Here is a 13721-nt window from a genome sequence, read left to right on the forward strand (position 1 = left end):
ATAGGCACCCTAGTCTCTTTCTAATTGCAACTACTACCCTCCACTCTGGCAGCTGGGCTGTTAGTATCTAGGGTAGTCATGAATCAACAGGCTGGATGATAAGGAAAGCTGGCTAAACCATTTTCATTTCCAAGAGCGATTTTACTGTACCATGGGTCATTCCTAATCATGAAGAGACATATGGTGGAGTTTCTGTGAAATTTGCATCTGACTTCGTCATCCCAGACTCTTCTTTTTAGTCAATGAAGAGGAAGAAAGGCAATTTTATAGAGCATGATGAGTAGCTGTCTAAAACTGGGCAGCAGAATCAATTTGATAAGTATCTCTCTCTGTTGATGACAAAGGTGACTAAGAACCTCTGGTGACTAACTGAAATGGTCGTGTTTAAAGTTGAGTGAGGAGGATCCTGTCTATGAAGTCCACGTGTTTTGGGAGGTCTGCATGGATGCAAGTCGTCATCACCCCCAGAAACCTTCAAAAAGAAACAAGCTAAAGCTTCTATAACATTGCAGGCAAACAAAAGGTCTGATTTTCGCTTTCGCTCCAAATCAGAACCTGACAAAGAGAAGCTGTCATCACAACAGGTCAGATGAGCCTAAAACAAAACAAGTCAAGACATACTGAAGTGAAAGATGGAAAAAAAAAGGTCTGTGGGAAAGAAAAACACCTGTAGTTTGCAGAGACAGCGAGAAAGGACAGGATCCTGAATGATATGCGGTAAAACCAAATTTGGCTACATTCCTGTAAAGCCCCCTCTGAAACATAACTGTTCTTTTGAGAAAATCCATGTTCACAGATCTCCTCCTTGAAAGACAGATGTTGTGAATCTACAGACAGGCAGGTTCTCTCTTGAATGAGGCAATCTCCCCTCTCAGCTCCAGCGGCACTCGATGCTGCTAGTTTTCTCAGACATTTTGTAGGGTCAGATGTAACTGCTGATCCCTCCACCAGCCCTACCTCCCCCTTTGCTACATACTGCAGAAGAATAGAAGGAAGGATTTCTACTTCTTGTTCCTCTTACTGCTGTAAGACACCAGTTCCTTTTCTGCTAACAGAAAAGATGAAACACAGCAAATGTAAAATTTTACTGCTTTAGGGAAATTCATTACTACCTAAAAAATCTCAGGCTATGTTCACATGTGCTCAGTTAAAAGGTTACAAGACCCAGCCGGCCCCTGTGTCCATCCTTCTGCCCCTCTATGCAGGTTACTGCCCTCCCAAATGTCTTAGTCTCTAAAGCTTTATTCATGAAGAAAGACCAAGCCTCTGTATCGATTCACAGATGCACGAACGTGTGATCTGGTAGATACTGCTCAATTATAGTAAGAATCAGACTTTTAATCTGTAAAAAACAAATTAAGCTGAAATAAACATTGGATAACAATATAAACCAGCACTTCAAAGGCATCATACTCTGCTTGAAGACATGGCAAACCAAATAATCATGAATTCCAACTTGAACAATTAAAACACAATGTATTCAATAATTACTTTGAGGCTTCAGTCATACTTGTCTCCAAATGCCAGAAGTATCTATAGTACCCACAGGAGGTATTTAAAGAAGAAAAAGAAGACACAGGGAATGATTAAAAACACCATTTCTGAGGCAGTACATTTTTCCATTTATGTATGTTCCCAGATAGATCCAAATTCTCTGAGAACACAAACCAAGGATCACTCAGCTATCTGTAATGCTCCATTGATTAAACCTCCCAAAGACATTTGTAATCCATATTTCAAGCCAAACAGTCTCCATTTAATGCTTGCACAAAGCATGAGGTACAATTAAATTAACAGTCTTGTTAGCAAGCCCACAGGTGAAAAGAGAACTCAACAGGTTCAGCAAAAAAATTACACATTGTGCTTTAAACAGAGCTTTAACCTAAATTCACATTCTTTACAAAGTTTCTGGAAAAAAAAGGTTGTAAAGTTAGTGAAGGCAAATGAGTAGGAGGCTATACAGGTGAAGCAGGTCATGCAGCATACACAGACCTGTGAAACAAGGGGTTTATGTGTTTGTCTGTGCTGAAGCAGGTGTACTAACCGAAGTCCTGGAAACGCTACATTTACACCCCTGCTGTGCAGCAGCGGGGTAATCATTTGACAGCGATGCCACCAGAGTCATATGTGAAATGGGTATTGTTCAGAAGTTATTTAGGGGCAGCTGACAAAACACAGATTTCATGTAATTCGCAAAGGGGAACTAGCACCAAAGAGGAAAAATTACTGCCAGAAAACCGAAAACAGAGGTTATGAGGGGGAAGACTCGAGCTAGAGCCACGTCAGCCCCAGAATCAGCGAAACCTGTGCCAGAAAGCACCTCAGCAAGCCAAGCCAAACCAAACCAAACCGCCTGTCCCACACTGGTGGCATCCCACACCTTTTGCTCGAGGGCTGTATTCCAGCACCAGGCTGGAAGGTAGGCTTAACAGCCCCTAACAGGTACATCTTCCCAGTGTGACAGCGAACAGATTTAGTAACTTTCCTTTTGGTGCGCAATGGGTTGAAACAACACCCCAAGCTTGTGGAGACAGTACTTATATCACTTCTCCCTGGTATTAGCATGCAGGTATCACACAGGACGGGCCTTATCAAAACGAGGGAATGCATGTATTCCTCCTAGAGACCATGCGGCCAAATAGACCGCCAGGCAAGGGCTGCAATCAGCGGCACCCGGTACACACCGCTTCGACCCGCTACAGCTCCCCCCTCCAGCACCGCTACCACCCCGCTCCGTCGGGGCCAACGCATCCCTCACACCATCCGGCTTTACCTTGACAGGCGACGGCAGCCGCCGGCTCCCGGAGGCGCTGCGAGCAGGAGGCGAGGCGGGCTGGGCTCCGCGGCACCGCCTGGGGGGAAATGGGGGCGGCTCACCGGCTGTCGGGCTTCCCGGGGCGGCCACCTCAGCGGGAGCCGCCCCGGGGCTCGCAGCGCCGCCCTCCGCCTTCACCCGCCGGGGGCAGCAGTCCCGCAGAGCCCGGGTCCGGCCCCCCTCTCGGGGACACGCGGGGACTCCCCGCTGGAGGCCGCCCCGAGGGCTGTGGTGAGCCGAGGTCCCCGCTGGAGGGTGGGGGGGGACCCACAAAATGGAGCCTGAAAGCCCAGGCGGGAGGCGTCGCGTTTCCCGCTCCTCTCCTGCCCCTCGTCACCTCGCGGCTAGGCCGGGCGGTTCTCAGGCAGAAAGGTGACTTCTCTTCCCACTACGTTTGGAAAGACTGTCTAAAATTTTTTTTTTTTTTTTTAAATAATGCTGCCTCAAGCCAGCAAGTTGGTTTTATAGCATTTCTGCATCATTCTGTGGCATTGTGAAGTGCTGCTTTGAGGTGTACTAAAATTTCCTTCACTGAGTAGGAATAGTTGTATAACACATTAAATTCCCGTTCCCGCCTGCCAAAAAGGAGAATGTCTCCGTCTTGAACTTCTGTTACTTCAAAGTCAGTTTAAAAAGTTGTCAGGTAGTTTAGCTTAATCTTTGTTGTCAGGTAGTTTAGCTTAATAGTTCCTAAGCCATTTATACCGAAACACCAGGTTTTGCTCCAAATCAGTGAAGGAATCGTGTGTTCCATTCTTCCAGTACTGCTGGAGATAAGATAATTGTGGCAGAAGGATGGTAGCATTTTAAATTACCACCACTTTTGCACGGCAAATATGTGTCAATGCTTTAAGGAGTAATTGCATTGAAGAAATACAGCTGAGATGGTTCAGCTATACTTGAGAATGCATTTAGGGAATAGTACATTGTTCTACTCCTGTTATTTAAAAACAAACAAACAAGCAAAAAACAACAAAAAACACCACCCCCCAAAAACAACCGAAGAAACAAACAAACCACCACGCACTGTTTAATTGAGAAGCTGGCTAAAATTTATCAGAGACTTTGCTGAACTCCGAACTACATCTTTGGCCAGGCAAAAAATACGTCCAAATCTGCAAACGTACTGGCATTTGAAAAATCATGCACAAAGTTAATAAACTCATATTAGTTCAGCAGCTTGGGAGTCTGAGATCCCGTGGATAGTGCATATTTTCTTTGCTGACTTTCTTTGCAGTTGTTCTTTTGCCTTTTGGGATCACTATGGTGCCAAGGAAAGAGGTAATTTAAAAATGCAGATTGACAATTAAATATTTATCTTTTAAATCATCCCAAGGTCAATTTTGAAATCTGCAACTTGAAGCAAACACTTTGCATGTGTTAGAATTATAGCTGATGGTGCATTTTCTTGCCAAAAAGTGTTATTTCACTTCTACGTGTGACCTAGAAGTAATATGGCCACACCCTGACTGTACTAGTGGTTTCTCACTTATTGTAATTTTCTCAAGATACATGACCAAGTTATTTGTATGATAATGTACAAAAATCTATTCTGGTGATGCAAATGAGCCTTTGTTTCCTCTCTGTGTAGTTGTATTTATTGCTGCCCTCTCTAAGTGTCATAAAATACAAGTTGAGAAAGCCAAATGTTAGTATTTTCCTGCGTTCCTTTTACCTAGCTATGACAGATCAGCATCGTTCTCCCTAAGAGGAACAGTGGAGATGAGAAGAGCACAAGGAAAAGAAAAATAAGGAGAAAACAGTAAGAAAATCATAGAAATCCCAGAAAATCTTGACTGCTGTCTGAGGTTTTGGGCTGCATTCAGGAGCATGAGCATCGTGCTCCAGTGGGATGGGTGGAGGCCATCATGTGTTCATAAGGAAGAAATGTGGTGAGGGAAATGCTGCAGCAGATATGGACCTGATTAATGATATGGTTAGAGAGAGACAACGTTTGTGGCAAGAGCAGGTGGAGATATTTGTTTTCTCTGTTCTCAGCTAAAATGAACACGTAGCAGAATCACTCCCCTGAATTCCAGCCCTGTGTTCTGCTCTTCTCCAAATGCTTTTTGTTTTGTAATGGAAAGAAGAGGCACACTCCCCACCCACATAACAATTGTGTGTTTCACAGCAGTTGCGTGACTCAAGATTTGACATATGCAATTGCAAATTGCTCTTTTCCTTTTCTTATCACTGGAGAGCAGATCACTGGGTAGATACTCTGTCATTATACACCCTCAGCTCTGGGAGCGTTGTTAATCTGCAGAGTCCTTGTGGATTGCATTTACTGTAATGTAAGTTTCCATTAAGCAGAAGGTAATTCAGAGTTAAAGCAGAACATCTGTTTTTGAAAGGGAACAAACAAATGTTTTTAATGTTGGGAAACCAAAACTCCACTGGGAAAAATGTAATATTTTACTGTAGGTGCACTTCTTTAAGTTTCATTAACATCACTTCATGCACTGATAATGGTCAGCTTTTAAGGCTGACCTTCATTTTCTCACAGGGCAAATGTGACACTGCTTTGACTGTGATCTTACCTGCCATGAGAAATGCATGATCAGCCCATAGACCTCATTGTTATCAATGAGAAGGCTGCAGATATATAAGATGTTGCCAAGCCACTGTGCCACTGAACAACATTTAAAAATAAAAGTAAAAAAAATATATAAAAATTAATCATCTAAATGATGGAGTATCCTCTTTTGAAGTAGCCCTCTGTAGACATGGTGAAGATCTTTAGCACGGTGATTGGAATATCCTCTGGAGTATACCAGATTGCACTAAGACAGTGTTTTTTTTTTCAGGAAACCTTGAAGAGGTTGCAATTTGTGCAAAATGAATCACAGCACCACATCAGACTGTGATGTCAAGTAAGGGCATTTGGAAATTTTTGTATCTCTGCTTGGGATATTCCTAGATGATAAAGCAGAAGGTATAGTGATAATCAAGTAGCTAGTTACAGGTCTTGTGTTCTTACATTGGGATTTAATTCTATTGCAGTTTTATATATATACATATATGTATATATTCCTTTGTGATTATGCAGTAATGCAGAGAAACTGTAAACTATTAAAATTTCCTATGAGAAAGATGGAAAGCTCTCATTTGAGAGTTTGTATGTAAGCAATTACCAGAAATAGCTTTTGAAGAATCACTGTAAAACAAATTTAAGTAAATTGGATTGGATTGGATGCAGAAGCTTGTTGACAAGTACATCACATAAATCTTCAAATTAAAAAAATAAATAAGGAAGAAGCAGAAACTCAAGGGCTGAAGAACAGCCCTTCTGTCCATCCGTCTTTCCATCCTTTTGATTCTCATATGCGCTTTTTAATTTAGGAGGCCGCAGTTATATAGATAGAGGCAGCTCTTGATAAAGGAACGTAATTATTTGCCTTAGTGAAGGGAACAATGCACCAGCTAATCAGAGAAATCCACTTACAGAGATACTGCGTTATCAGGAGTCCTGAAGCTGAGATGCAGTTAGTAGTATCAGAGTGAGCTGAAGTCAAGAATTATCTTGTGTCAAAGAACATGAAAGACAAGAAAGTATAAGGAACAGTAGAGCTACTCTGCAAGTTTATTTTTCTAAAACAACTAAATGGTATCAGTTAGTCATTCAGAATTGAGAGTTACCCTCCATAACTATTTTTAGGAAAGTTTACATGAATTTGTTCTTAAAATAAAAAACCAAAAGCAAAACACAACATGTACACGGATGAAAAGCTGAAGAAGAGGTTCTCAGGCTATTTGAAAATGTCACTAGTGGAGCTAGAAAATTCGCGCTTTTAACTGCAGAAAATTAGAACAGAAATACTTTTGAAAAGTTTATGATCACAGCTTAATTACTGCAATTCTGCGCACTATGAGGATTTGAAGATAATTTCCACTTTCTTGCTTAATTTATTTCCTTTATATACAGTAGAGGCTCATGTTAATCAGTGGCTTCCTTTTCCATATGTTCAGGCAATTATTTACATGTCTAGGCTTTATGCCATTATTTTTTCAAAGGCTTTAATTCAAAACCTAGAGATGCTTTTTTCCCTTGGTTCAGTGAATTTTTGATCAGGTCTCAATTTTCCAGGTCCCACATGTAAGTATCACTCTGTGTACATCCCTATTTCTTGTGAGTGCTTATACATAGGGGATATATATATGCCTTTCTGTTCTTCAAAATTACCTATTCAGGTCGGCCCATTTCTTCCCAGCAAGAGCTGGGCATCTAACAAAAATTCCAACTGTGGTAGGAAAAGCGTGACCATAACTTGTTTATTAGTTTTATTAATCTTATGATAAAATGAAATTGTCTGCACTGTAAATGTTGTTAAATAGAAAACTGAAATATCATCTAACTTATTGAGAATGCTACTTGTTATTAACGAAAATTGTAACCTGAGGGTTTTCATTTGAAAATGTCAGCATTTATTATTAACATTGTTTCTTCAACTTTACAGGACAGGCTTTTTGCTATTGCTCAGAGCAGTGTGTACAAAAGTCAGCTTAATGAGAAGCATCATTTTAAATTGGACATTTGATTTTATTAATGCTGTGTGTTAGATATCACATGTATGACAAACTGAGCATAATAGAAGCAAAGATTGGAAGCTTCTTACTGAAGTGAATACAAAGGGTATTTGAAGACAAAAGAAGATGGGATTACCTGGCTCTGTTAACAGAAGTAAATGAAAGATGTATTTTATTCATTTCTAGCTATTCAATCCTTTATTTGCTCACTTTTTTCCTCTGTGATTCTCTATCCCCTTCCCCTTTTTTTTCCTGATTGTTAAAAAGGCTGTAAATGTGATTTACACAGAAGAATGTTCATTTGAGTTTTCTTCCCTCCAAAAGTCAATCTGTGTGAACTTGCATGTGAGCCCTTTCTGACATAGCTCTTCTGATCATACCTGTGTTAAACCTTCTCCTTTACTTGATCTGTGTTGACTGTTTGGTTGCATTCATATGAACAGTAAAATTTACCCCACTGCCTGAAGGCTTATCAAAAGACTTTGAAACTCTTATAGGTCTTATTTTGGGTATATAATAGTAGATAAACTGTGCTGGGATTTCTTCTGAGGAGGAGACACTGTATCTCTCAAGCTGAAATGATTGTAAAGTCAGAAAACAACTTCATAACTTTATTTGGAGATTTCACTTTTTTCCCCCCTGTTGTTAAGAATTCAGAATAAATCTGTCCACGTCCTCCCTCCCGCCCCCCCCGAATACTTTTACAGTGTTTTACAGTAAGATTTATGGAAATAATTGTCAGAATTTTTTGTGTGTCAGAAAGTATCCGCAATGTCCAAGTGTGTATTTACTCTTTTTTCCATCTCAGTAGTTAGTCCAACACTTCCCTCATAAGTAAAATGAGAGGAGAGTTTTACTTCTAGTGCTGTGAATATTTCTCTAACATTTCCTAAGGACTAATAATGATGGACAATTCACCTTAACTTAGGACTAATTTATAGATGCAGTAATTTAAATAGCCACACGACAAAGTATAAAGGGCGGTGCAGAGTCATTTGTACCAGAAAAATCCTCCAGCAGGTGGTAAAATCTTGTCCTTCGTTTTCAGGTGCAGATGCTAGGTTGCATCATTTTGCACAAGCATTTGCTTTTCTGTAACTGCGTGCCAACAGGAGGCTCTGTGGTTTATGGTGAGTATGTCTGTTGCTTAGAGCTGCACTGTATTGCATTCAGCCAGTCGCAGTGTGTGTGCAGGGTGAGGGGCAGTATGAAGAAAGTGGCACTATATGCCAGCTGGGCTTTCTTTTATAGCATGAAGAAGTGAGAAGTGGAGGTTTTGCACAATCTCTACTTATTTCCCATCAGCGTAACTGTGTGTCTAACAAACTGATGGAAAACTTCAGAAATAGTTTTTAGACCTATTTTTTTTTCCACAGCAGATGATCCTGGAAGTTCCTGCAGAGTAGATTTTAGGTGTATGGTCCTTACTTACTTCTCACAAGGGTCCAAGGTAGGGAACAGAACTTTCCTGAAGTCGCTCACTAAATCTGGAAGCAGATGGGGAAAACTGATAGAGTTTCATCTTCTTGCTCCACCTTAAAGGGAAGTGAATATGAAGTTAGCTCAGTCATATGAATTTAACAAGTGATTTGGTTTGTTTAATGGATTTGTTTTGGGTAGGATGTGCTGCATTAATCCCTCTTGGTAGATGACCAAAGCACATATTTATTGCTAGCGTGGCGTTTGGCGGAGGCACAGTATTCTGATGAGGTAAATATGGAGAAAGGTAATTTTGGCTGATGCTGTTACTTCACCTCCCAAGTCCAGTATCAGCCCAAGAGCTTGTGCCTCTGATCATTGGAGGATGGAAAACTATAGACGTGGCTGGTGTGGAAACTGGTTTCCCAACAGGCTTTTTTCATGCTTAGGGCTTGAATTGGAGTGGTACATGGCCATAAGACATCCTCTAGACATCAGAATCTTGTTTAAGGAATGTGGTTTGTTTGTTTGTTTGTTTGTTTCCTTTAATGTCTTCCACTATGCCTGCTAGCTTTAAAAGTTTGATTATTATAGTCAGAAGAGTACAATTACCAATATGCAGTTACAATATCCGCTATAATTAGTAGCTGTTTGTCCTCTGTGGACCTGGCTCTTGCTTATCAGTTGTTCCAAGGAATGACGGAAATGCAGCCTGAGGAAGGGAGACTCACCGGGAGCACTTGTCTCCCAGCGCCAACCACCACATCAACTTAACCTACACAGGACAATGGAATAAAGCTTTTTGGTAGCAGTGACACAGAGGACACAAACTGAAGGTCTCATGACTCTCTTGAGCAGGATTCAGATATCCCTGTGGACTTCCGTGGCACTGGTTTTCTTCAGCAAACGTGAGATATCTGCTGAGTTTCTGTCCCGTTTGAAAAAATATTTAGTGATCTTAACATGCCCATCCACTTGTATCCATCTAAGCAGTCAGTCAGTAGGTTGCAGAGGCCGTCACAGAACCACAGAATGGTTTGGGATGGAAGCGACCTTAAAGATCATCCAGTTCCAACCCCCAGACTGATTCTCACTGTCATGATTTTCACTGTCCTATTTTTCTCACCATCATGATTCTCACTGTCCTAATTTTACCCTTCATGAAAACCAAAGAAGCTGCTAATAGTATTTGTCTCTGAAGTACCAAAATTAGTGTCTGTGTGAGCACTCAGAGAACAGCTCACACTTCTAAAAAGTGCAGACTTAGATGGAGATTGCTCAACCATCTTAACCCAGATACCTTCAGGCCTTGTTTATGGCTTCTGCAAAAAGGCAGGAAGGTGAGGCTTCTTGTCTTCTGAGGGGGTGTGTGCGTGGAGAGAGCACGAATATCAACACCCCGGAAAGCAAAATATTGACTAACCTCTTCCTAGCATGGCTACAGTTAGGGGCAGCACAATTATAGCTTCACCTTTAGTTTTTGAATGTATGAAGCATTTAAATTGTGCTATAATATATATATCAAAAAGCACATTAAAGCTGGTACCATGCTAGACAAACTTAAAAAAAACCCACAACAAACACAACACTTTAGCCATACTATTGATTTTTAATATATTCTAGGATTGCTCAACCTTAAACACATCTGTTTCATGATACCTTAGAATAAATATCTGCAACAAATAGTGGAAGTCATATATCTATTTTAAGATCTCCATTACTGTTAAAATACATTGTATTTTGAAACGAGCATCGATATTTTGGAATTTGGGTACACAGTCCTTTCTCATAGGTCCCAATGACCCTAACCAACTTATGGCCTAGCAGTTCAAGTTGAGTCTACAGAAAAGGTCCATGTAATATAAAAAATTGAGGCTAAGGACTTTGTCATAGCATACAGGTATGCTTTATTAGCCAGCTCAGAACACAGTGTTAGGTTTGTGTAAGAAAGAGGACAATAGTTAAACAAATAAATACTCATCAGTTTCTCCCCTACCACAATCTTGTTTGTTAAATGCTAAAAGAAAAGCTGCTTGTTAGAGCTTAACACACTGCAGCTGTGGTCTCAGCTCATGCTTGACAGTCTATACTGCTACTGATAAATAAGTATAAGATTCCTGAGGAACTTTTAAATTTCACTTTAGTTGATAAAATTTTGCCTCCATGATTATCTGAATGGTAGTACATACCCTGCTCAAGTATGGTACAGCTGAGCTCTGAATATTGCTATGAAAAATCTGGGGACCTTGACCTTCCTATTCTCTCTTCTGCAGCCCTCCGTGGCCTGTAGTTGGTGCTGGACTGCAACCAAATGTCTGTGAGCCATGCAAGAGCCAAGCTGAGACTTTCCTTCCACTGTTCAGAGGAATGATATCACCCCACCTTTGGCTGCATGCATCACTTTTACTCAAGACTAGCATCTCACATGATTCACAAGAGCATAAGACAGTGAGTGATCCACTGAGATAGATAGATGTATTAAGCTAACAGTGTTTTCCAGATGATGCTAACAGTACAGTTTCCCAAAAAATACAAGTTGAATATGAGGTCTATTTGAATTTAATAAAATCAATAATATATGAAAGAGGAACTTTAGAATAGCTTTGTTAGTATTTTTTATCTTTAGTCAGAGGAAGTGAATTCTCACTTCCCCTTCCATTGAATAACTCTAATTTCTGTATTGCACAGTTGTAATGTACAGTTCATATTATTTTTAGAATATGGTTATAATTAATATATTAAATACTGTCATATTTTCTTTATATGATAGCTTGAGTGTCCAGTTGTCAAAAACCATTTGTATTCTTGTCCAGTGACACAACCTTCTGCTGGCCACAATAGAGCTTCCAGTGACAGCAAGGAAAAACAAGCTTTCACTCACCAGCAGAAATCAGAATCATTCAACAGCTAAAGTATATCAGCCAGAATAAAATGCTTTACCAGTCTTTGGTGTTCCTGGGGATGAGGATTCCCATGTAATAGCTATGTCAGTGGTAATTTTGAGAGTTGTTGCAGAACACACTAAGGCAGGATGTGGCTTTGGTTTTCTGGGTGAAATTTTTTTTGCAGGAAGTATTTCAAATAGCGTAGCTTGCCTTTGAAAAAAGAAAAAAAAAACTTGTTTCTTCTGGTTTAAAAATATGATAGGCATGATAGACCCTTTGGTTGATAATTTTTCTCTGAAGGTGCGCAGATTATTTTCTCAAATAGGCTTAAATAGCTTGAAGCTCTTAACCAATTTTGTCCAGGATTTTCTGGAAAAGGGGCATGTTCTGTTTTATGGCTCTATTTCAGCAAAGCATTTAAGGAAGTACTTGTCCCATACCTGTGTTCAGTCCAATATGCTTCTTTGGACTGAAGCTTAGCATTAACATTCTTTGATACTTGATTGTGATAGCAGTTGTAAACGTTATCAATTACTTTATTCACCTACCTGCTTTTTAAAACACTCCTGTCTAGGTGGTGTCCCAAATCACTGTAGTGGTTGGACAGTTACATCTGTGATTGTGCTTAGAGATTTTGAACAACCAAAAGAGAGCACCTCTCGTTGGTCTCCATCAAAATATAGTGTTGGTATGTTTAATGAAATGAGAGGGCTTGTGAATTAGGAAGGGTTTTCTATTCTCTGAAGGCAACCATGCCTATCAAAAATGACTGGCATTGTCAATGTCAAAATAGAAATAAAAATTAAAAAGAAATAAAAGACTTTGCCTTTATTGTTGAACTGTTTGTAGGAACATTTTAAATGCGCACTAAAATTTTAAAGACTTCTTCAGTGCATATGAAAAATTAACGAAGAAACAAAAAGAGAAAAACAAAGAAAATGCTGTTTTTTGTCCATTTTAATGGAAGAAACATATTTTCAGTTTTTACTTCTATTCAAAAGCAGGTTTTCTGTGTTTATTTTTCTTTTTTCTTTTTTTTTATATCCAGTATGGAACAGAGCTGGAGTCCATACATTGGGTGCTTGTACATTGGAGCCCCTGGTGGACAAGGACCAGAAGCTTTCAACCTGCAAATGAGCACCTGTTCTGCTTAAAGTTACTGACCAACGTGAAGAGACACTAGAAAGATTGCAGATGTATTTCATTCAGGTACGACATAAAAGGGTGTCAAAACTACCAAAAGAGCAGTAAGAGACTAGTTGTGGGTAAATTCAGTTTATGTCAATGCTAGGGACTAGCACATGTGGCAAGGAGAGGAGGCCGCCTTTCAATGCATGGAGATTCATGACTGGTGACACAAAATTGCATGATTTATCATTTTGCGTTGTATTTCTGGGCTCTTTTGTGAGATCCAGAGGGTATCTTCTTACTCCAGTCCATGTTTCAGTACCCTTGCTTGTTCTTCATAGCACCTTGCTCTATGTGTAGGCTGACCTTTCCCTGAACGAAAAACAATTACAAAATAAGGTACTTGTCAATGTGAATGTACCTGAAAGAAATTTGGTGTTTATACTCTAAGCTTTCTTGTTCATGCTGAGGTTTCTGCTTCTGCTCCCTTTTTGCCTCTAAAATTATTCTTGTCTCTCATGTTATCTCTGAACACAGCTCAATTTTTTTGTGTACATTCTTCAGTATTATTTTTGCTCACTTTCAAATGAAATCTGTTTGCAGCGGCATTTAGATTATCCCCAGCTGTCAGAGATAGTACCTTTCTAAATACTGGTAGCACTAGTAGAGTAGTAAGTACATGTACTGCACTGTACTTGATTAAAAAAAAAAATCAAACAAAACAAACAAAAAAACAACCAACCAACAACTTTTGAAGAGGCTTTTTAGAAGTTTCAGGTGTGAAGAATAAGACATGAAGGCTCTTGGAAATTTTAATAAATAGGCGAAGGAGGGGTGGGAGCTGATGAGTCCATAATGAAGGAGGTCATGGTGAGTATGGAGAGTCCCTGGAGGGACTTGAAGATAAACAGCTTGTGTTTGATATAAGTGCGAAGCCAGTGCCAGCC

General features: G+C 40.0%; 1 protein-coding gene and 1 long non-coding RNA gene across 2 annotated transcripts in view; one reads left to right on the forward strand and one right to left on the reverse strand.

The window, feature by feature from the left end:
* Positions 1-3191, reverse strand: part of LOC121065753 (amyloid beta precursor protein binding family B member 1 interacting protein) — a 67084-nt gene extending 63893 nt beyond the window's left edge. The window contains exon 1 of the mRNA XM_040548764.1: positions 2774-3191. The gene's annotated coding sequence lies outside the window, so the exon portion shown is untranslated. The remainder of the gene's footprint in view (positions 1-2773) is intronic.
* On the forward strand, positions 3106-13511 carry LOC121065756. Its single transcript, XR_005817295.1, has 5 exons — positions 3106-3187; positions 4495-4577; positions 8391-8472; positions 11035-11209; positions 12705-13511. It is a non-coding gene; the product is annotated as an uncharacterized LOC121065756 (long non-coding RNA).
* The last annotated feature ends 210 nt before the right edge of the window (positions 13512-13721 follow it).

The sequence above is a fragment of the Cygnus olor genome, chromosome 2 (genome assembly GCF_009769625.2).
Source record: "Cygnus olor isolate bCygOlo1 chromosome 2, bCygOlo1.pri.v2, whole genome shotgun sequence".
NCBI classification, from domain to species: Eukaryota; Metazoa; Chordata; class Aves; order Anseriformes; family Anatidae; genus Cygnus; species Cygnus olor.